Below are 22,718 nucleotides of genomic sequence, written 5' to 3'. Positions count from 1 at the left end.
TATGTTCTTATATGCCTAGTCATTCATCCTCCTGCTACATTTATGAAGTAGTTCTGCCCCTGTACTAACTGAAAGTGTAAGATATGGGTGAAGACATTTTATCTGAACAGCCATAGTAGTTCCCAGCTTCACACAAGTGCTAATAGATTTGAATCATCCATGCCTCAGCATTTGATTACTCACAGAAATAGCACCAGAATAAGTAGCATCATATTCATTCCTCTTTTTCCTTTGATAGAGGTGATGTTTTTGTTTTTATTCTTTCAGGAAAATCAGAGAAATTGAATCTTAACAGTAAACACATACAGGAACATACACTCTAAAACATTCATGCAACTGGTTTACCTTTTTGAGGCAGCTTTCAGCTATAGCCCCTGCAGAACGTGGCATGCTGAGACCAAAGCCTTGAACCACGATTCTCACTGATAGTAACAGTGACACCAGGAGCAAGCGTTCCAGCAGGCCATCACATACCAAAAATAAAGATGAGGAAAGGACACCTTTTTAATTCACTGAAGCAGAAATTCTATGTTCTCTGCACCACACTCAATAATACACTCCATGCATGCTGCTCCCTGAAGGAACTGAACAGACCTGAGGTAACAATACCAAACTATACAAGACATGGTCTGTATTAGGTTGAACAGACTATGGTGCCCACCTGCATTGAGGCGCCTCAGGAAGGAATCCCTTTGTGCTGACTGCTGCAAGATTTCGTCTTCAGAAATGCTGCAGTTTCCTTTGTCAATGCTGCAGGTAGGTTAAGTGCTGGTGTCAGGTGCCTGTCAGCTGGAATGCAGCACCAAGGGGCCCAACTGCTCACTGTCTCTTCCATCTCACTTTTAAAGACCTGGGCCTGGCCACTAATCAAGTCAGTGATCTATTTACTCAGTAAAATATGTTCATTAACCATTAGGAGGGGCTAAGGCAAGACTTCTTCTTAAGAGAAGCACAGGAACCCATGCATTGCGACATTATCTCTCATATGGATACATGCACAGAAATAACTCTGAACATCTTATTTTCCTTATTAAGCTACCATACATTTTTGTTCCTATCTCTCATCCTGATAGTTTTATGTCTTTTTTGTACTGTGGTGTACACAGCACTCGAGGCTGCACCAGGGCACTGTAGAACAGAACAATCATTCCCCTTGACAAGATAGCAAAGCCATGCTTGATATGCCCCAGCATATGGTCAGTCTTCCTGGCTGCCTGGACATGCCGTTGATACATCTTCAACTTGCTGTTGAGCAAGACCCCCTGAGATTCCTCTCAGCAGAGCAGCTCTCTGACATCTCACCCCCTATGTTGTATGTATAGCCAGGGTTGCCCCTTCCCAGGTGCAGAATCCAGCACTTGTTAAACCCAGCTGATTGCTCAGCTGGATCTCTCTGCAAGGCCTCTCCACCCTTTACAAGTCAACAGCTATAAAGAAATTTTAGTCAATCTCCACTGGAAAAGAGTTAGCATAATGATACCATTTCCATTTTCTAGCTCTTCTATGAACTTCAGTAGCTTTGACTGGACAACAGTTAACTTTCTTCCTAGGGTACCTTTTGCTTGCTCTAATTCTCAAATGAACCTCACCTGCAGTATGGAATTTACTTTGCCAACTAATCTCACTACTGACACTGATGCACATGGAGGCAAAAGTAGCAACAGGATAATTAATCAAGCAACTCCCTGCTCTTCTAACTCTTGCACTATAGCAGACCATTTGGAGATCAAGTATTTATTATTGTCAGCAAAGTCCCTCCTGCTGATACATAGAGAACTTCCTCAGCTACTCTAATTGACCACAAATTAACTGCAGAAGTAGCTACATTAAAAAGCAAGACAAATAATTAAGATGAATGTGAGGCTTCACTTGACCTAACCAGCCTTTTAGACAAACGTAAACCTAATAAATAAATTCTGGCTGATTCCACCAGCCCAACACTCCCTCCTCAGAGAAGCAAGAAAGGATGTTTGAGCCTGTGTGGTGCTCCAGAACCTCCTGTATCCATACAGAAGGGACAGGTGCCTGCAGTTGCCTCGTTTAGAGTCAGCACTTGGCCCTACAAGCAACTGCAAAATCAGGACCAAAATAAATTTCCCCCTCTGACAGATCTCGAAAACAGGCCCATTTACCATTCAGACACATCCAGCACTACCATTCTGCGCATGGAGGTTCTTGGTGACAATAGGCAAAGTATTTGCACAGAGACCAACAGATGCAACAAGAAAGAAGAACAGAACTCACCCAACTGGTGAAGGGGCTCTCTGGCTATGCAGCACTCCATCTCAGGAAGCAGCCTAGATCCAAGAGATGCTCTCCCTTCAGTGGCTGGCCCTTATATGAGCCCAAGGTGGGGGGAGGGTTTCCAGCCCTTCTGGTCACATGGGGAGCACAGGTGCAAACAATTTGCCTGTGCTCCCTGGGCCAGCCACACCCCTTCACCAGGTGCTCAATCACCAGTTCAAGCTGTGACCTAACAGTCCTTCTGCAAGCATGTACTCCCAGTTTTATCTACTGGCACAGATAAACCCATTTTCAGCTGTACATTGTGTTTAACTTCATTGTGCACTTTCAAGACTGAAGACTAAAATACTATTGCATCAGTGGTGTTACTTTCCCTCCTTTTTGCCTCCCACAAATGCTGCTGTCATCTCACCTTTTGCGTGCCATAGTGTAACAGTCCATATATTTCACCCTACTCAAAAGCAGTTAGAACAGCCACATTTCTTCTTTGACACAAAGCTTAGGAAGGATACCCAGTGGTGCACTGCAGCAAACAGCCCCTTGTTATGCACAGGCAGATTCAATTGAAGACATAAAAAAAACTAGGCTATAACGTAGCATTCATGGTGACACATTCATTTCATTTTCATCATCCTGTGCTCCAACACTCTGATAAAAGAAAGAATCAGTTTTTCACCAGTAAGAATTCTTTGCTCATGTATTAACTCAAAGGAATGCTATCCAGTTAAGTCTGTCCCTGCTTTACTGGCCAAGTACTTGAAAGCAATTATTTACAAATAAAAGGTGGTATGTGCACTGTCCATGTTATCCACTACAGCTCTTGCAGAAGTAATGCAGCTACACAGGCTTTCTGCTGTGAAAATAGCAAAGCCAGTATTCTTCAGCAGTCCACACAATACAAAAAAAACCCAGATACACTCACTGTGAGAGAGCCTATGTAAAAAGCCTTCTACCTTGAGTGAACAACTCTGGAGTTGCTTCCTCCTAAGAGACACACAGGAAACATTATATGCATCAGGAAGGCTTGACCCTGCCATAGACAGCAAGAGCAGCGTGTCTTCAACCAGCCACAGGCTGAGAAACGTTCACTTTTCAACCTTGACTTTTAAGATGTCTGCTTCACAGCATTCACTGCGCTTATTTGGAAGCATTAATTGGCATGAGGAGAGACACTCTTCTTCAGGTATTCAAACACCACTACGTTCCTCTGACAGCCTCAAGGCCAGGCAGGTGGATGGTGACATAGAGCACAAGGAGCTTTCAGTCACGCTTCCCTGAAAAGGAATTGCACTGGATCTTCACATGACGTGTGAAGCTTGATGGTGGAAATAAAAGGCGTTTTACTGCAGCTGAGGAGTCTGAGCATGAGACAAGAGCTCCACATCAGACAGCTCTGAAGCTCTACACTGAAAACTTGGGGAATTAATGAATGAATGAACCCCAAACAGACCATCTCCACCATTGCTGAATGAAGTTTCCCACTTGAATCTGATATTAAATCTCTCTTTTTCATTCTCTACCACCAAGCTTTTCCACTTTCTTACGTAATAGCAAATACTTCTTTTACAGCCAAAGAGCATCGCTACCTGTTATGTAACTTACCTTTCTGGGACAGCTTCACATCTTACTTTTACTGATGAGGACTTCAATGAAACCACAAGCTGTAGTGATGCAAACAGAAGACAACTGTGCCTGAAGTTAAGCAAGAAGCTACGTTTGTGCTAAATGGAAAGTGCTAAAGGTAAGAAATTTCATCTAACCAATATGCACATGAGACTGACAACTCTGAGGAAGCATATACAAACAAACTGAGGAAATAAGTGTACAAACATAATTAATTGTCAGCTAACAAGGGAGCAATTTAAGTGTGCAAAGCAGAACAACCAAAACCAAACGTACATAACCCTGACTTCCACCTTACCCAAGATACCTTGGTTTACCGTTTATGCTCACCAATACACTGTGAGGTCATCAGCACTGGGTGCTATAACCTCGCAGAAATGACATAGCAGAGATCATGGAGCTTTGACTGAATATCCACCACCCCTCTGGGCAACCTGTGTCAGTGCATCACCGCCCTTAATGTAATTAACTGCTACTTAGGAATTAACAGGATAGTGATGTGCACTTAGCAGTAACATTTAGAAACAAAAACGTATTTAAAACATCGGCTGTAAGTTTGATGGCAGCAATAACAGCACAAAGGGTACAGGTGTTGAGCTGCAATCATCTCCTCGCAGCATGTGCACTGAATGTGTAACATTTTAAGAAAGGCAACGATTCTAAAAAGCCATTAAGTTGTAATTGGATTTAACATAATTAGCTGCTTCCACTTGCAATGGTATGCTGGAAAAAAGGAGATAGCAAAAAAAAGAAACGTTGTGCATTCAGTCGGTGACTTGCATCAGTTCAAAGGGACCACGTAACAATCAGAAAGGTCAGACTTCTTCCTTCCATATGGTGCGAACTGAACGGCAGCACACAGCAGCACCAGTTCTCCTTTACAATCAGAGCAGCCTTCTGATGTCTGCGTGCTAAAAAAAGACCGAGCAGCTCTTCAGTCTGCACTGAGCGCTCTGCTGCACGCCACAAAAACAGGCTATCTGGGAACCTGCAGATTAACCAGCACAAAATACTATTAAGATGGTGCCAGAAAGATTTACAAGCAGCAAAGGAGGGACCTTGAAATTTCCACTCGTTCAGGGTTTGGCCCGTGCCAAGGAGGAACTCTCAGCCTCAAAGCAAATGAAGCTGAAGTCACTGCATCCATCACGCAGCCGTGGCGCAGGAGAGAACCTGCAGAAATGCCGCAGAGGAAAAGCATTCGAAATGCGAGTTTTAAGCATCCATGTGGGTAGGAGAAGCCCCCCGCTGGCTGGGGGCGCTCCCTAATGGCTTTCGGCCCGCTGTTGTAGTGCCGCCTGGCGGCTGCACCGCACGCAACCAGTTTGCCTTATGTAGATTTATTATTATGTTCCACCAGAGCTGGAAGATGCTGAGGCCATGGGAAATGCTTCTGGCCATCCTTTAAGCTGTCATACTATCACTAGGAGATATTTAAGTCACCCAGCCCTGGGCATCTCAGTGAAATCTACCTGACACTGCTGGAAGGGTCCCACTATCTTGGGTCAGCCTCCTTTTATTATTTGCTTTATTATTTCCTTAAGCACATCACTCAGAGGCTCAATTTGCTAAGGCAAATAGCCCTGTGATAAAAGGATTTCCATAAAGGTTCCTGCTAATCCTCTGGAGCCCCAATGGTTTTCCTCATGAAGTTGTTCCAAAACTTATAGGGCCAATGCCTTGGGTAGCCACATTTGCTATCTCTGGTAAACCAGTTATTCATCTTCTTGGGCCCCACTATTTGTAATTATCTCTAACTTCTCTGGCAGGAAACCCATTTTATCAGGCAGGATCCAAACTGTTGGGAGTAAAGGGAAGATTTTAGATGCTTCAAGCAGAAATGCCGCAATGCACTATTCATAAGACACAAAAACATTTCCTATCAATCATGTGAAACCCATCTAAGTAAATGTTACTAAACTCAAAGCTGATGGCACGTAGCCTGAGCTGCATTCTATGGGACCAATGCAAATGAACCTTTAACAACTTCAGAAGTCAGTCAAAGAAAAAACGTTCATAGCAGAATCACCAAGTGATTTACAGTGGATGCCAACGCTTCACTGAAATAAAGCATCGATGCAACAATGCAACACTGATTTCCTTGAAGTTTCCTTATTTTTATCACTTATTAAGAATTAATAACCATAGAAAACACAGTCTCTGTCCCTGTGTTGAGGAATTTGGAAACAGAACAGAACGTTTTATTTTGTGCCACCTTTCAACAAGCTGAAGTGGTAAACTTCATTCTAAACTACCCCCAGGTTTATCGAGATACTAACAAGCAACCTACAAAACGGTGCTGCAACCCAAATGCAAATAGCAATGATTCTGAAAACCAAGCAATTGCGAGGAACTCCCTGTGCCCTGTCACTCTCTTACAACAACCTGAATGGCACACGGCTATATTAGAAGAGCATTTGCCATACTCCCACTTCCCTCCCTTTGCAATAGCAGTTTCACGTACTGCAAAGGGCCGGGGAAACTGAGCTCCTTGTCTACAAAAACTGCTGCACTTCTTAAAGATTTGTCTCCAACAACAACCAAACGTCACATGAGTGAAAGCCTGAATGATATTGCACTCATGTGATTCCGTTTCTATGCAGGCTAAACCTCTCTTTTCTGTTTTGCATGACTCCACAAGATTTTTTGAGATTTAAGAACTAATCCTATTTCACCAAAACATTTTTGTTTGCCTCAGATCCAGTTCCCCGCACTCCTTTATTGGCAGCAAAAGTCTGGATTCTTTTCAGCCAACAGAGAAATATATTTACACCTTTTGAAACCTTTGAAGAATAAACTAAGGACATTGGTTGTACCACCTTTGGAAATCCAAGTCTTTAAACCTGCCCAATAGGTGCTCTGTTTTGGAGATGGCTTATTTCTGGAGATGGCTTATTTCTGAACATTTGGAACATCAGAGAGTTATTTCAGATGCTTATAAAAGAAGTGTATTAGCAATTACTAGAGCTAATGCGACCGTGAGGTTTCTGCAGGCACTGCCCAGTGCCCAGCTGGGTCAGAAACTGGTTCTGACAATGACCCTTTTCACTGTTTGACCAGAGATCTGTGAAAATTACAGAATCTTTGCCTCTTTAGGGCAACACAGCTGCCCCGTCCTCTGAGCTTGTCATTACCTCCCATCACAGAGTTCATCATACAGGCATTTTATCAGAGCTCCTCTGGGTTGCTGACAGGGAGAGATGGTGTTCATTCTTCCTCATTAGGCTTTGCACTATATGAAAAAAAATACTGGCAAAAATAGTAATCCACTCTTTCAGGTCAGTCTTGCTGTTCTTCTGGTGAGAGCCTGAACCTGCAAAACATCCAAGGGAGTAAAAAATCTGTTTCCTTTCCAACACTGGTAAAACATACCAGCAGGGGCTGAACGTACCAGCAAAGCTCTGTGCTTTGCCTCCCAGTGATGAAGTTGTACCAAAAGAGGTTTACATTAGACATAAGAAAGAACTTTTTTTCCCTCAGAGAGTGGGTCAGGCACTGGAATGGCTGCCCAGGGAGGTGGAAGAGTCACCATCCCTGGCAATGCTCGAGAGGCATCTGGATGAGAAGCTACAAGATCTGGTTTAGTGGCTTGTGGTAGCAACAGTAATGGAAGGACAGTTGGATCGAATGATCTTGTTGGTCCTTTCCAACCTTGTGATTCTATGATGAACAGGAAAAGTTCAAGCAGCATTGGGAATTCACAGCAGAACTCTCTTTGTGTCTTTCAATCTCTTTCTCCTTTCTTTCATATTTGGAGACCTTGAACAGACCCAAAGACGAATCCCTGTTAGAGTTCCAGCTATGGGAGCAGACCGTGGCAGCCAGCAGTGCCATTTCAGTGATTTATACCAGCGATTCTTCTCCAGAAGAGAGAGGCAAAGTGCTGCAGCGAACTCACTGCTTGGCAGAGGACTTGAATAGAGAACAAAGAGAAACACCAAGCCTGAGCCAGGAGTATGCCCAAAAGAATATGCAAATAATCTGTAGGCAGACATTTTCTCTGGCTTTTTTTGACAACTCATATTTGGTTCATGAAAAGCCTGACTCGCAGCTCCACTAGGCAGGGCTGCAGGAGCACCACAAGATCAAAGCAGAGACACTTTGCATTTAAAACCCGGATGATCAGCAGACTCACATAAGTCTCCACAGCAAATGACACGACTTGCCACTGAGCAACACAGCTGCTGATGTACCCGGCCCATCAGCACTCCACATCGCACCTTTTCTCATCCTTTGCACTGTCAAATCATGTCTTGAAACTTAATTTCAGCAGTTCTTTATTAAGTTGTTGGGTTTTTTTTAAGAAGTGAAACAATTTTGATCCAAGTCTGTGACAGCAGCATTTTTCAAGCTAAACAGAGGAAGTTTTTACATTACTTACCAGACAAAAGCACATATATTGCTTTCCCTACGCACATTATATGTAGCACATACCCTGGATGAGGAAATTGCTGCATTCATGTTAGATAAAAGCTACTGGCATAGAGCAGAGTTCCACTCTGGTCTGAATAATGTATGGGCGCGTTTCATGATGAGCCTAAAAATAATACACGCTTCAGATTTTTAATCCATTTCAAGAATTAGAATATGAACAAAAGAGTACAGAGAAGTCAGACCCTCCAACTTTGAGTAGTTAGCGAGGAGGCTGTCCAGGTTTCTTACCGTGCAGCCAGGCTGAAGTACATGGCCTGATTTTCTCAAGCAGTCAAACTGCAGACGGCTGAAACCCTCATTCATGTCATTGCTCCAAATGACATCCAGTCAGCAGAGGAACATTTTGCAGAAGTCAGTGGGATTGGTAATAACACATCCAACAAACTGCAGGAAAAACTGAGTGCATCTTGGGCACAGCGAGGGAGAGCGGCAGCGCAAGAAAGAGGTCAGGACAAAAACTAATTATTATTTGAAGTTGTATTTGACCAAAAGGCTGAACCAGAAATAAAAAGTCAGAACAAACATTCCAGAATATAAAATATCTCCTTTTGAAATCAAAGTGAAACGTTTCTCTTTGGTCAATTTAACATTTCATGTTAAAATATTTTTATAACGTTTTCATTTCCTTTAAATTAGGTGAATTATGAAATCTGGGAAACATTTAGTTTTAATTGAGCTGGCAAATATTTTAGTCTGAGAAGCAAAGCCTTATGCATTGTTTTGCCAACAACTCGGTAATTATTGTTTCAGCTCAATTCTGGTTTTGTTTCTTGCAAAATATTTAGTTCAGCCACTAAGAAAATAAAACAGAATTTAACAATGTTAGCTCCGAAATCATTCACAACGATTTTAGTTCAGCATAGAATGCAGGCGTGCTCCTCAGAGCTGGGCAACGCAGCCCAACTCCGACAGCGGTGCTGCCCGTGTATGATCAATGTGGTACCTCCGTGGTGGGCATAGGTAGGAGATGTCAGTCAGAGTCAGGTGTGTTCATCTTCTCCAAGATAAAATTGGAAGGTCCATTTTTAAGCTGAGAAGGGTAAGAGAGGAAGGCTTCACAGCTGCTTCCAGGGAAATCTGGGTAATTGCTTCCCTCCCTCTGTTAGATGCTATCAACAGAAGCCTTTCACTGAGCTCTTAGCAAGGTCTAGAGAAAAAGCAAGGGCCAAGGAAAGAGTCCAAAAAGAAATGTAAAAATAACCACAACAGCGGTAAGTTTGCTTTGCATAACTTCTTCTGAGGTCTTCTCTGGCAGTCAGTCTCCTCCCTGCCTTAACAATTGGTACCTTTGTACTTAGTTCAGAATGCTGAAAATAACCAATTTTTCAGAGAGGATAAAAGGGCCCAGATGCAGCCTGAAGTCTCCCACTTACTTACAGGAGAAGCACAGTGCAGAGGGCAGCTCTCACACAGACAGAGGGCAGCTTCCAAAGATGCAAAAGCAGCTCAGTTACTGTTCATTTTTAATATAGAGGTACCCAAGCACTGCACTAATATTATTACTGTATCAGCAGTGTCTTGCTGAGCCAACCAACAGGACGCCAATTAGTGATCACGTTTACATTTTATTTTTAGTTTTCTGCTTTAAACATCCAGCTACTGGTAAACTAACTGCGGTCTCTTAACTCACTTGAGTAGTCCAAACAACATTCAGCTGAAGCTGAATCAGCAGCCTGGCTGCAAGCAGATAGATAGATACAAATAAAATAATGACAGCCTGTTAGTAAGCTGTTGAGCTATCAGCTTGTTTTGCTCTGCCTCCCGGGGAGCTGATATCAAAGACAGCAAAACATCCCGGTCTGAGGTCAGTCACCACTCTCGGGTAGAATATTTTAGCCAATATGTTCAAGTCTCATTTTGTGCAACCAATTGTAGACACATTGTCCAACTGAGCTGAAGTTAAATATCAGTTAAAATAAGTTAAAAAATAATGCCTGAGGAATTAGGAAACAGACAGGCCTGCCATAAGCCTCTTTTAAAACTGGTGTGAAATTCAGCCTTTGTACCCCTTGATATCAGCTTCATCTGTATCAGTTATTTTAGAATTAAATATAGGAATAAGTCTGAACAACAACAAAAATCCACACTGACGGGTCAAAAACGCTTCTAATTACTTTGTGCAGTACAGTTCCTCTAATTATTTAGGGATAAAAGCACCTAGGCTGTATTCAATTTTTAACAACCACACTACATATGTATATATTTGGTACTTCAGCAAAGATGCAAGAAAAACACACATAAAATTATCTCATGCAATGGAAGATATGGAACTGCTGAGAAATCATGAAGTAGCTCTAATTTTTCCAAACATTTCTACTACGTTTCTATGCTCTACTCAGGGGTCAGCTATGAGCAGACACCTTTCAAAGGAACACTCAGCCTTCTGCCCCTAAAACAAAAGAGGAAGAAAACATTCCCTTTGTGCCCCAGGATACAGAAAGCAGAAAGACTGTTTGCTATGGGAAGTAATTAAATGATACTGAGGACAGCACATGTATGTTTACGTATGTGCACACATTCATTGTTTACTCAGGGCTGTAATTAAATGGTAACATGTATGCACACACACTTACCTGCCAAATGAGAGTACAGAAAAATCAGCTGAGACAGACATGCATCACTTTTTAGGTTTTCCTAAATCTATCATGTATGAAATTGCACAAATATTGTGGGCTGTTCAAACAGCACAGCCCTGTCTTAGTGTAGTGGAACTGTTATGTCATGGCCTGAACTGATAATGGAGCACCTGGTGATGGGGTGACCCAGGGTCCATCCCACCCTGGGCTCAATCAAGGGCAAGTCTCCCATGGGAGAATGGCTCCTGGATGAAAGCTACTTCCTGACAAAGTGTGTTCTACAGCCACAGCCCCTCACTGCCAGTCCAGTGAGTCAGCTTGTTCCTAGATGTAATAACTGATATTCCTAACATACTTGGCCTGGTGTCACAAAGAACTTTTCAGAAGCAATTTTATTGCTACAAAGGACCAACACTTGACAACTGTAACGCATAAAGCTTTTGATGCGTTTGGATATATTCATAAAGTTTCTTCTCTGCTTGTATAAATGACAACTCTTCTCATTCATACCACTTACTTTAAGATGTGCCATTGCCGCTCTCTACCATTACACTGTGCAGCACTGGGGAGCACTGATGTGGGATCAGCACTATGACTACAGCAGTAATAAACAAAATTAGAGTTCCAATTCTGCTACAACTCATCACCAGGTTTCCCACAATCTCCGAAGCTTTGCTAAGTCTGTTTGGGTTGCACTTTTGAGCCAGTTACAATTACTCAGCAGAAAATTAATTTTATAGTTAATGCACACAATAAACTGACTCCGTGGAGAATTCTTGTGTCTGTGTTCAAAAGCTCTCATTTATACAGCAATGAAATGTCTCCATAATTACAATTTATAAATGTTTAGAGCTTATCTTTCAAAACAGCTAAATAAAGAGAAATGTAACTGAAAATGAGAAGCACTTCATGCACGCTGTAAAGCAGAAATTCAAAGGAATGTCTTCAGACATGTTAAGAAAGACAACAGCTTGCCACCTGAGCTGTGTGGTTCTCTATCTCCCAACTGGGTAATGCTGATCAAATCAGTCAGATTTCATTCTTAACTCAGAGCTCTCTCATTCAGGGATTAAATCACCCCTAGGATTAAGATGCATGGATGAGTTATATTGTTTTTAATATTTAAGAGCACAGAAATGCATTCACCCTATGCTGAATGCCATGCTTTGCTATGTTTCTACCCTACTGTTCTTAAACTGTTTTTTAATCTGCTTCTACATAGGAGCTACAAAGTATCACATCATTGGTAGGGAAGGCAAAAGAAACATACTGATGTTTCCTAATGGACAACCTATATTAAAATAGTTTTGACACATGCTATTAATGTCTCTGTCTATTTTCAGATTACTCTTCTGCCAGTGATACACCTTAGGCACTAATTATCAGTAAATGATTATATTTATCCATATTAATTTCAAGTTCTCTAATGCAGAAAATGTTCATGACAGTAAATTTTTAACTTATCCTGTGTACTCAGCTTCTGTTTGTCCATCGATGGCCTTGTGAGAAAGTTCATAAGCTATCAGATTAGCAAAACTTCCACTGAAGTAAACTACTGAGCTCTCCTCAGGAAAGAAATGCAAAGCAGATCAAGGGGGAGCAAAAATCCCAGGACTAAGTAAATCCAGCTGATTGAAACACAGCTACAAGTCTGTCCTAATTTATGCCATAAAGTACCTTGTAGCCAAAGTGTTTCCTTTGCTTGCCCAGGCCCAATTGCCTGCGGTCACAGTACCATCTCCTCTATTCAACCCCAACTCTCCAAATGCTAATTTTCTTCCAGTTTTCAATATGGTCAGACAGGGCAAGTCAAGCTGGGTTATGAGAAAGAGTCACAAAACATGTGTCCATAGATTTTAACCTGCTGGCAACTAAATACTCCATTTTATAGGGACTTCTACCCCAGTGAGTTTAAATGCTCTTTTACACCCCCAATTGAACACAGAAGGGGGAACACTACACTCGGTATTAATGCTGACTACTATAGCCAAAAGCTGGCTTCAAAAGCAGCCCCAGAATTATCTTCTGGACACTATTACCAAAAATTGAGGAAAAAAACCCAAATCGGGTCACCCTCTCAAAAAATAAGCACATAAGCAAAAGAAAACCTGAGCTTTTTGTTTGTTTTCAAAGCAACATTTGAGTCATTTTCTACTTTATTTTCTGCAAGATTGAAAGGGACTTTTAAGGAGAGTTAAAGATATCTAAGGTCATGCTGCAGTATTATCTGATCCCAAGAACTGAGACTTGTTAGGAAACTATCACATATCATGAAGATGATGCATAGAAAAACCTGTGCCAGAGAACAGCAAATTAAATTAATTAATTGGGTATTCTGCCTGCATCATCACAGCCAAGTACTCATCTATAAAAAGCATACCCCTGTGGTGCCCCACTGCTGCAGAGTTCTTGCACCCTCCTCACTGAAACTGGCATCTTCTGAGATTGCATCTTCAGCCCGTAGACCTCCTTCCTATTTATAGTTGAGCAGGCTTTCACAATATTTATAGACAAGGAGCACTTTGCAGGAGATACTGGTTCAATTCTTACGCTGAGATACTGAACATAAGAAGCATCTTCTGAAGTATATTTCTTAACGTGTGTTTTATTTGAACAGAGAACATCATTTACCGTACAATGATCTCAAATAACTATCCACATCAGTAATATTGCTGGATACAGCAAGCTTACAAAGCCAGACCAATCTGAGATGAATTTCAAGTCCTTACTAATCCTTCAGCACTCAGAAACAGACCGTACTGGGGTAAAGGGAAACCTCTAACCAAGCTTCCAGGTCACCACAGCCTCTGCAAGTTGATCACTCAACTCACTACTGCAGCACAAGGCAGATTGATTTGAGTTTCCCAAAGAGGTGGAGGAAGAGAGATGAGAACACATCCATCTGATGATGTTAAGGCACCATGGTGATCCCATACAGATCCTCAGTAAGTGACTAAGTTTGTTTTAGGCTTTGTTAGCTTCACTAAGATCACATCTTAGATTGACTGTAAGCTTTGTTAGCTTTGCTAAGATTATATCTTAGATTGATTGTGCACATATAATCCCTTAGACATAAACTGTTGACCAAGTCTGGGACTAGGAGTGGATCCAGCTGCACCTAGGCTCCTTACCTCCATGGTTCAAGGAGTTTAGAATGCAAGGAGGTCCACTTAGTCCCGCTAGAATTAATAGGAGGGCCTCACCTACACAGGTTTTTAACCCTACCCTCTATGCAGTAAGTGATCAAGCATAATGAAACATCCTAGTTTTAAATACGTCACTGTGAAATCACTATATAATATCAGTACACACCTTTCTGCTTCTTACGAGTTTAGTGTACAGTGCAGTTGTTCCCATCCATGCATACCAAAATCCTACCTCAGCTGAAGAATGGAATTTCGAATAGGCACAGAAGGCCATTCATTTTCTTCAAATCTTTGACTTAAATAAAGACCTGTAAGATTTTTGGCCAATCACATTCAGAGATGTTGCTTGAGACATAGCTTTAAAATATCCTTCCTTTTCCTGGAAGCGAGATTTAAGTATCTCCAGCACCACAATTGGAATAAATAACATGAGAACTTGTTTGCCACACTGCCTTAACAAAACACAGTTCCTGACCATTTCATTAAAAATATTTCAGTGTTCTGAAAAGGAAGCTTGACAGGAACTTACTTACATTTTGCTAACGGTCTCGCTTCATTACAGGTACATTTCATCAAACACTGTCAGCTTATTTCCAATCAGTCATTTCCAATGCAATAACCTATTGGAAGTTCACCTATCCGTATGTCGCACGAAGAGCAGCTCATTAGTTTCTTATCTACCAACCTACTTAATTACATCACATAGTACGTCATTCTGCAGACTGATTTTCTTATTTCTAACCTGTTTCTAATGGACAGCTTGGTTCCTGCTGCAGAAATTGCCATTCACACTGTCTGAAATTCAAAACAGATAAAGCTCGTTCTGTCTAATTCAGAGTGCCAAACGCAGCTCATGGGGTAACAGAGCATTCTGACATTAACCACGACTCCTAACAGTTGACCTTTTGAATCAGGTCAAGATGGCACTTCTTCAAAGCTATATCCACTCTAATCAAATAGAATGTAAAGCAGCAAGAGACTTTCACTCAAATGTTTACAGGGTTTTTTAATTGTTCAACTGAAATATTTCAACTTTATTACAGTGGGGAGATTTACATGAGCTTATTACTACTTTATAGACTTGATCTGGTTTAAATTATGAAACTGCTTTATAACTTCCTATGTAAAGATCCAGATTAGAATTTCCTTAATCAGCTCAAACATATAACATTTGAATTAACCATTCTCACACTGTGCTTTTCATGATAGGTGTTTATCATACATTAAAAAAAAAACAACCCAAAAACAAAAGGATCACAACTACCCAGGAGATGCAAGAATATACTGGGCAGAAAGCTGGCCGGGCTCTGATCACCAGAGCTTGACACTAGGCTTGATGGGGGAAGAGGGTTAACAGAGAAGAGATGGAGAAGGGAGAAAGAAACATGGAAAACTGCAGGCCAATGAACCTCAACTCTGTACCTGAGAATATCATGGATCAGATCTTCCTGGAATCTATGTTAAAGCACATACAAGATGAGGAGGTGATCTGAGACAGCCAGCACAGCTTCACCAAGGGCAGATGGTACCTGGCCTATCTGATAGCCTTCTGTGATGGAGTGACAGCATTGTGTGGACTAAGGAAGGGTAACCAATGTCATCTAATTGTGCAAGGCAGAGGATTGTGGTCAGCAGATCTGTGACCAGGCGGAGGCTGGTGACTACTGGTATCCTTCAGGGGTGTCTTGGGACCAGTGATCTTCAACATCTTTATCAATGACAGACAGTGGGATCAATGTATCCTCAGCAAGTCTGCAGACCATGCCAAGCTGAGTGATGCAATCAGCACAACAGAAGGAAGAGATGCCATCCAGAGGGACCCAAACAGGCTTGAAAAGTGGACCCACATGAACCTACTAAAAATCTGTGGATATCCCATCCCTGGAGGCATTCAAGGACAGGATGGACGGGATCCTGAGCAACCTAATTTAGTGGGTGGCAACTGTGCCCACAGAAGAGAGGGGTTGGAACCAGATGATCTATTGTTCCTTCCAACCTTTTTCCTAGAATTAGAGAATGGTTTACAGATTTGTTCAACAGAACAACAGTGAAGTAACTAAAGCAATAAAAGCATGCTCCAGCACTGTGCTAAGCAATTAGCACTAGAAAGGACTTGGACTCTGTAGACTAATTTTTAAAGAGCCCCAGAAGTTCAAAGATTCATTTTGACAGTGGTCTTCTAAACCCATGTGCCACGTATGTCCTGAAAATCAGCACAGTAATTCTGTTCAGTTATAATATCAGAGCAAAAAATAGCGGACTGTATCAAAGTCCACATGCTCATTACTTACCCACTTCCCCCAGATTTTCATTAGAAAGGCAAAAAAAGAAAAGTCCGAGCTGTGACGGTGACTGTCATAACTAATAAACTGCAATGCATTGCGGGAATCCTGGCTCTGATTAAATTTGGGTGATCTGGATCTGAACACTGTGCTGTCAATCAAAACAGGACTTGGGCCATGTTTCCCAGAAGCCAGGTCTGTTTCTCCACGTTCCAGACAAAGGAGCAACACAGAGAGGTTTCCATCTCTGGGGAAATTTAGTTTCATAAACTGTGTGCTCCCACAAATGCCAACCCTATCAGGTTAGCCATATGTGTCCATGTTATAAACAAGAAGGATGAGTTGTGTTTAACCTGATTAAGATATATTTCTTAAATAGCACCTTCTGATCAATCAATCCAGCCAAAACAACTGCTGTATTAACATTACATGAAGCCACTTTAGAGACAAGGTGACCAGAAAAAGCTACAAGTATTTCCCCTCTGTGCAGGAGAGTTTCAGAGGAGACCAACACCTTGAGAACCCAACACTGTTTAATAGATCTTCTTGTGGGAAAAGAGAGGCTAAGTATTTTCAGAGAAAATAAGCCTTTGTACAAAAGAGTCTTTACCTGTATTTGCAAACTCTTGGCCAGGAGGGCTACTTGGGGCACCTGGACCAACGCACTCACAACTGGATATTCCCAAGTACAGACTGCTTCACTGTTGCCACAGGGAAGATCATTATTGCCTTCATTTTCCTAAGAAATAGGAAATCCACTCTAATAGCTAACACAGGTCCTACTGTTACAAAAGCAGCTGTCAGCATCAAGTCTGAGCAATTTGCCAGTACCAGAAGAACACAAATTTGAACTATCAGAACATAAAGACTCTACAGCTTTAATGTCCATTTGTTCTCCAAGTTAATCGGCCAGAGAACAATGCCAGAAATTTCACACAGGATATTATGCCCCAACAACTACCACATACCATTTTCCCATGAAGAAAACTATCTTTCTCCCCAGGTCTGTCTGCACAGATACAGCCCCTAATTCAACAAAGCACTTAAGCCTGATATTTAATGCTTTATTTCAGCAGAATTCAAATGCACATGTAAGTGCTTTGCTGAACAAGGAAGGATTTAGGCATATGCTTAAGTACTTTGCTGAACTGGGACCGTCTTACTATTTATAGAAAGCTTTTTGTTCTGGTTTTACTGTTTAACACTTACAGTCATCCTATGGCTTTTCCTTCTGTATGCTTTCCCCAGGTAAAGCAAAGCATTTACGGATACCATTCTATTCCAGGAGTCATAGGTTTAAAATCAGGGTGGTTATCATAAGCTTCACTGATCTCATCACTCTTAAGCCTCATTTACCGAAGAACATGCAAAAAAAAATAATGGGACTGAATTGCTGGGACTTCTGAAGCCTGTGAGCCACTGCTGTCCTTCTACAGACTGTGTGTCCCCACAAATACATACATGGTGCTCCTCCTTTTTGTATACACAGATTATCCAGACATGGTGCTGGGTTCCTGACATGACTGAAAATCCAGTTTGATCAAATTGGTAGGTTTAAATTGACTTTTCACGTTTGAAACAGATGTAAAAGGCACGTTTCCATTCAAAGTGACAGCAAATTCAAGTCATTCAGGTGTTCAAATGGTTTAAGAGGAAAGGATTCCTCTAGATATCTTTTGAGAATGGAAGGAGCGAGAAAATGACAGAGGAGGGGCAGACAGTAAAAGACAAAGAGAGAGCATGAAGGATGAAAGGCAGCCTCACTGCCGCCGAACGGCAAAGGCTGCAGCATCAGACACGGCTGTGCTGACGGAGATGGGTTGGGGGAGCAGCAGGACTGACGCAGAGCCCACACTGCACAGCAGCAACAGCTCCTGCTTTGCCCACCTGCCACTCCACTCCCATGCAAATCCACCGCTGAGCTTTTGTGGAGGGGATTCTTCCTGTGCTCAGCAGAACGGGGTTCTACGTATCCCTCTACCTACCTGTATGTAAACAGCACCAAAGATGACTCCAGCATCAGCCTCTCCTGTAACTTAAGACTTGCATTCTTGGTCACCAGATCCACCGAAACAAGAAAACCTTCCACAGAAACACGTTATTTCATCAGAGCCCCCCAGCAACGCAACCCAAAGGCACTGAAATCAATGAGAGAAACTTCTCATCTTTTTCGGGAGTTACTGAATGAGACTCCAATAATCTTCAGCTGAATTATTAATGGTGACTTACAAGCTGCTTTTACCATTATAATGGGAAGAGCTCTATTAGCCACCAATTTAGAGCACTATTTTCAAAATCCAATTGATGTTGGATGCACAAACCTCAGTAACGAGCCAATAGAACTTGAAATTGCATTTGGCTTCCATTCCTCCCCATCTTAAAACTCCTGCCCTTAACACTTGAAATATTTCTGTTGTGTTATCTGTGATGTATTTGACAATCAAGATCATTGATGCAACTTCAAAACGGTCCCTTGACAAGAATGCACGACTTAGTGCTAAGCTTACAAGTGGGATATTCCTCCTATGAGCAAGAAGTTTTAACTGAAAGAGTTTTCTGTTGCAGGCAGGTTCTTCTGCTTGATCTACATTGGTTCTCAGCACAGTGCCCACCAAGAGAACTGGTATTTTCACAAAGGGAAGAATCTGGGTTGTTTAGGGATGCACAGAAACCAACACACTTCACCCTTATTTAAATGGCCCCAATGCTCTATTTGAGTACTGTCAAAAATATCATACATTACACTTTGCACTTACAGTACTACTTCCCATCCAAAATACTCAGCAGCTTTACAAATAGTAATAAATTAACCCTTGAAACGCACAGGGTAAGTACATGCTGCAGCAGTTTAGTTATTAATCCAAAACCAAAAGCCCAATAGTAAGCAGTCTGTATGAAGTAAGAAAGCATTCACTAAATAAGCAAGTGATTCCACAGGCAGCCTTGTTCCTCCTGTGCCATGCCCCAGCCATCACCTGCATGGCCCTTCTCTCATCTCTTCAGGCTGCTCCCCCGAGCAGGAACAACATTACATTATCAAGGTGGAGCTGGGCTAATAAGATAAAGGTACCAACATGGTAGATGTTACCAAAGCTGCAGCTGCATTTTATTCTGATTAATAGGAAAGCATTGAGTGAGATCTTAAAGGTAACAATGTATTTCCAGTGAGCACTGTCACAAGTTGAGAGAATTCACCATTGTATTAAATGGAAGATGTGAAGGAAGAACAAAAAGAGAAGTGAAATTCGGGGCAACAACTTCAGCAGACTCCATCAAATCACTGTAACATCTCCTGAAGAGACAGTACCCAGGAGTTCAGGAAAGCTGACAGTTATTAACAAAACCAGTATAAAATAGTGCATCAGAACATTCCAATGCAGAGGAAATGTAAGAAGCATTGTAAGAGATGATTCGCCGTTACATCCAGAGTCTTCAAGGGCTTTGACTATCAGAAGAGATTGTACAAAAGGTGAAACAAGAGCGTTTAACAAAGAACACATAGAAAAGAATGGCACAGCCATCCGTGGTACGATCCAGATGAACCAACACACAAAAGGATCAACAACTAATGAGGGCCACAGAAAAGCAACCAAAGATGGATCTATTAATACAGCAGAAGGAAAGAGGGACAAAGGTAAGCAAAGGTTACGGGATTTAATGGGAGAGGAGAGAAAATAACGGATAGTTATGAGAAAGCTGAAGTATTCAGTACCTCCTTTCTGTTCTTTTAATGTCTAAAGGACAACACAGAAAAAATTACTCAAAAGTGACTCTACTAAGAATATAGGACTATGGGCATGAAGGAAAAAAGACAGGTTAAAGGATACTGAGGGAAGCCAGACAGCCAGTTTAACAGGGCCTGACAAAGTTCCCTTCAGAGGACTTGAGGAATTACCCAAAGCCATCCCCAAACATTACCTATTCCATTCAATAAGGGAGGGTAAAGTTCCCTAAGGACCGCAAGGAGGCAAAAACAGTATGCAACTTCAAAGAGAGCAGGAGACAAGGAACTGCAAACCAGTCCACCTCTCTGCTATACCCAGATGGGGATAGGAGCTAAATCGTCACACAAGCACCTGAAAGATCGAGTGACAGGAAATAACCAAATGTCAAAGTCAAGCCTTTTCTTTTTTATATGATAGCCAGCCTTCTAAGAAGGGAAAAGCAGCAATCAGTGACATATTCTGGCTACCACAAGGCTTTCAGTACCAACACATCAAAGCTGTGCTGGAACTTAAGACTAAAACTTCGACACAGCAGAACAGCTGTCTGTGCACCCAGTGCTGCCTCTGATCAGTTCTTTGGCGTAACTTTGCTCCCAAAGCCACCATTCTGCTTTTACTGCAAGTGTTTGCCAGCACCTAAAAACACACAGAGTAACATGCTCAGATGAGAACAAAAATCTTTGGGAAATAATGAATTTATCATAAGCTTCAGCAGTTGCTATCAATAAAATTGCTACGTAGTCTCTCAATAGCAAAGGATGTATTTTTGCTCTTAATGATCATAAATCTCCCCCATTTAAAGCTCCAGCTTAAAAACCTTTCAGACATCTATGCAAATACTCTCCAGGAACCCACCAACCCATTGGGAATTTCCAGTGTAGGTCACTGAGAACATTTCCCCAAACAAGTCCACTATTATTTCAATCCTCTTTCATTATTAACCCATTAAATAATAACAGTATTAGTAAAAGGTTTAGATATCAAGACAACACTTGCAATAGAAAAAATGAAATGCTGGACAAGCCACTTTTATACGTTCTGCTGAATGCAACCCTATCTCCATAGCATCATAGAACAGTTTAGGTTGGAGGGAACTTTTAAGATCATCCAGTTCCAACCCCCAGACACAGGCAGATTTGCCAATACAAACGTTCAGCAGCTGTATCCTCAAGGTGACACTGGCTCCTGCACTGTAAACTAACACACAGGCAAAGCATCTCCTGCTTATGTGTGTTATTCTCGCTATTAACTACCAAAAGAAGCAGCTCTGAATCCTGCCACTGCCTCAACAATCAAACTCAGCCCCTCCTTGAGCCATTTGTTAGCCCACACGATGCTTTCCATATAACCACCCAGCATGAACACAACTGACTGTGACAAGTGGCAGGACAAACACCTCCTTCACAAGGCACACCAATGAAAGAAACCAGTTTGGGGTCTGAAAACCCCAGTGCTATCACTTTTTGAAGGCGTTTCACCATACAATGAAGAAATTCACTGTGGAAACAAAGATTCCTGTACTGACCACTGTACTGCCTCGTACACGATAGCACTGTTGTTGCTTCCTGTTCAGCAACCCCATGCACACTCAGCCCTATGCACACAGCAGCTTCAGGGAGCACGGATGGCTGAGAAATAGGAGCAATGGGAAGACCTGAAAACCTGCCAGCACTGCGAGCCCTTCAGATTGCAGGAGAGAAACAGCAGGACATAAAGAAAAAGAGCACACAGAGAGTGGCAGCTGGGGCTGAGGGCACCCACCTGTGTGCTGCGATGGGAGCAGCCCCAGCTCTGCACAGCTGATGGATTCCCCTACAGGCTCCAAGGGATGCAAGGAGACCTCCCAAGTATTCTTGCAATTATGTATGTTAAACACAGAGCACCTTCTGCCTCCAAGAAACATATAAAGCCTTCTAGGTTTACATTCCAGTGTGTGGAGGGTGTCCCTGCAGCACACCAACTATTTTATTTATATGCCCAAAATATTCAAGAATCTCAATGTGAGGTTCCAAATACATCGTTACACTAAAAAAACAGCTCCAAGTGATGCATGCAGGAGGACACAGGAAAACCCCAGTTAACACATCAGGTAGGATATACCGTATCAGATACAGTAAAGTGTAACCAACTCTTCCCCACTATAAAATGGAAGTCTGAATATTTTGGTATTAAATAACCCCATTTGTAAGGATGAAATGTAATTCAGAGCAGGCTTCAAAGAAAAGTCCTTCCAGTTTGATGGGCAATTTTGCAGTGGTTTGGTAACCCAAATACACTGAGACCAGCTCTGATCTCAGCCACCATTACATTAATTACTGTCATCTTTATAATCCCACTACACATAAATATTATCTCTCCATGTTTACTTTTCCTTTCTCAAAGATTTTAGATGTTTCTCTTCTCAAACAATCAAAATCGTTTTACCGTTTGCATTTGCTGCTTCTGTTCCCAAAAGATACACTCTATGTTTAAGGTAATCTTTGGGCTTTTTTGTACTTCACTTTGTTTTGAAGCGGCGTTGCAGAGTTTATCTGACACACATTCCAATGTAAGGCTTGTAAGGCTTCATTGGGAGCCCGAGCTCCGTTCGTGTGTTTATTTTAAAAGATTTCAGCAGCCACACAGCTTTGTTTAGATGTGAACTTTCTTCCCATTCCTGATTTTCTCTTTCACTATCACCTCCCATCA

General features: G+C 41.9%; 1 protein-coding gene across 5 annotated transcripts in view; it reads right to left on the bottom strand.

Annotated features, from left to right (window-relative positions):
- ATP2B2 (ATPase plasma membrane Ca2+ transporting 2) overlaps positions 1 to 22,718 on the bottom strand; it is a 319,480-nt gene that overhangs the window by 294,532 nt on the left and 2,230 nt on the right. The window lies entirely within an intron of this gene.

This window comes from Coturnix japonica, chromosome 12, assembly GCF_001577835.2.
Source record: "Coturnix japonica isolate 7356 chromosome 12, Coturnix japonica 2.1, whole genome shotgun sequence".
NCBI classification, from domain to species: Eukaryota; Metazoa; Chordata; class Aves; order Galliformes; family Phasianidae; genus Coturnix; species Coturnix japonica.
The sequence above is the reverse complement of the archived record's forward strand: the minus strand, read 5'-3'. Positions and strand labels throughout refer to the sequence as shown.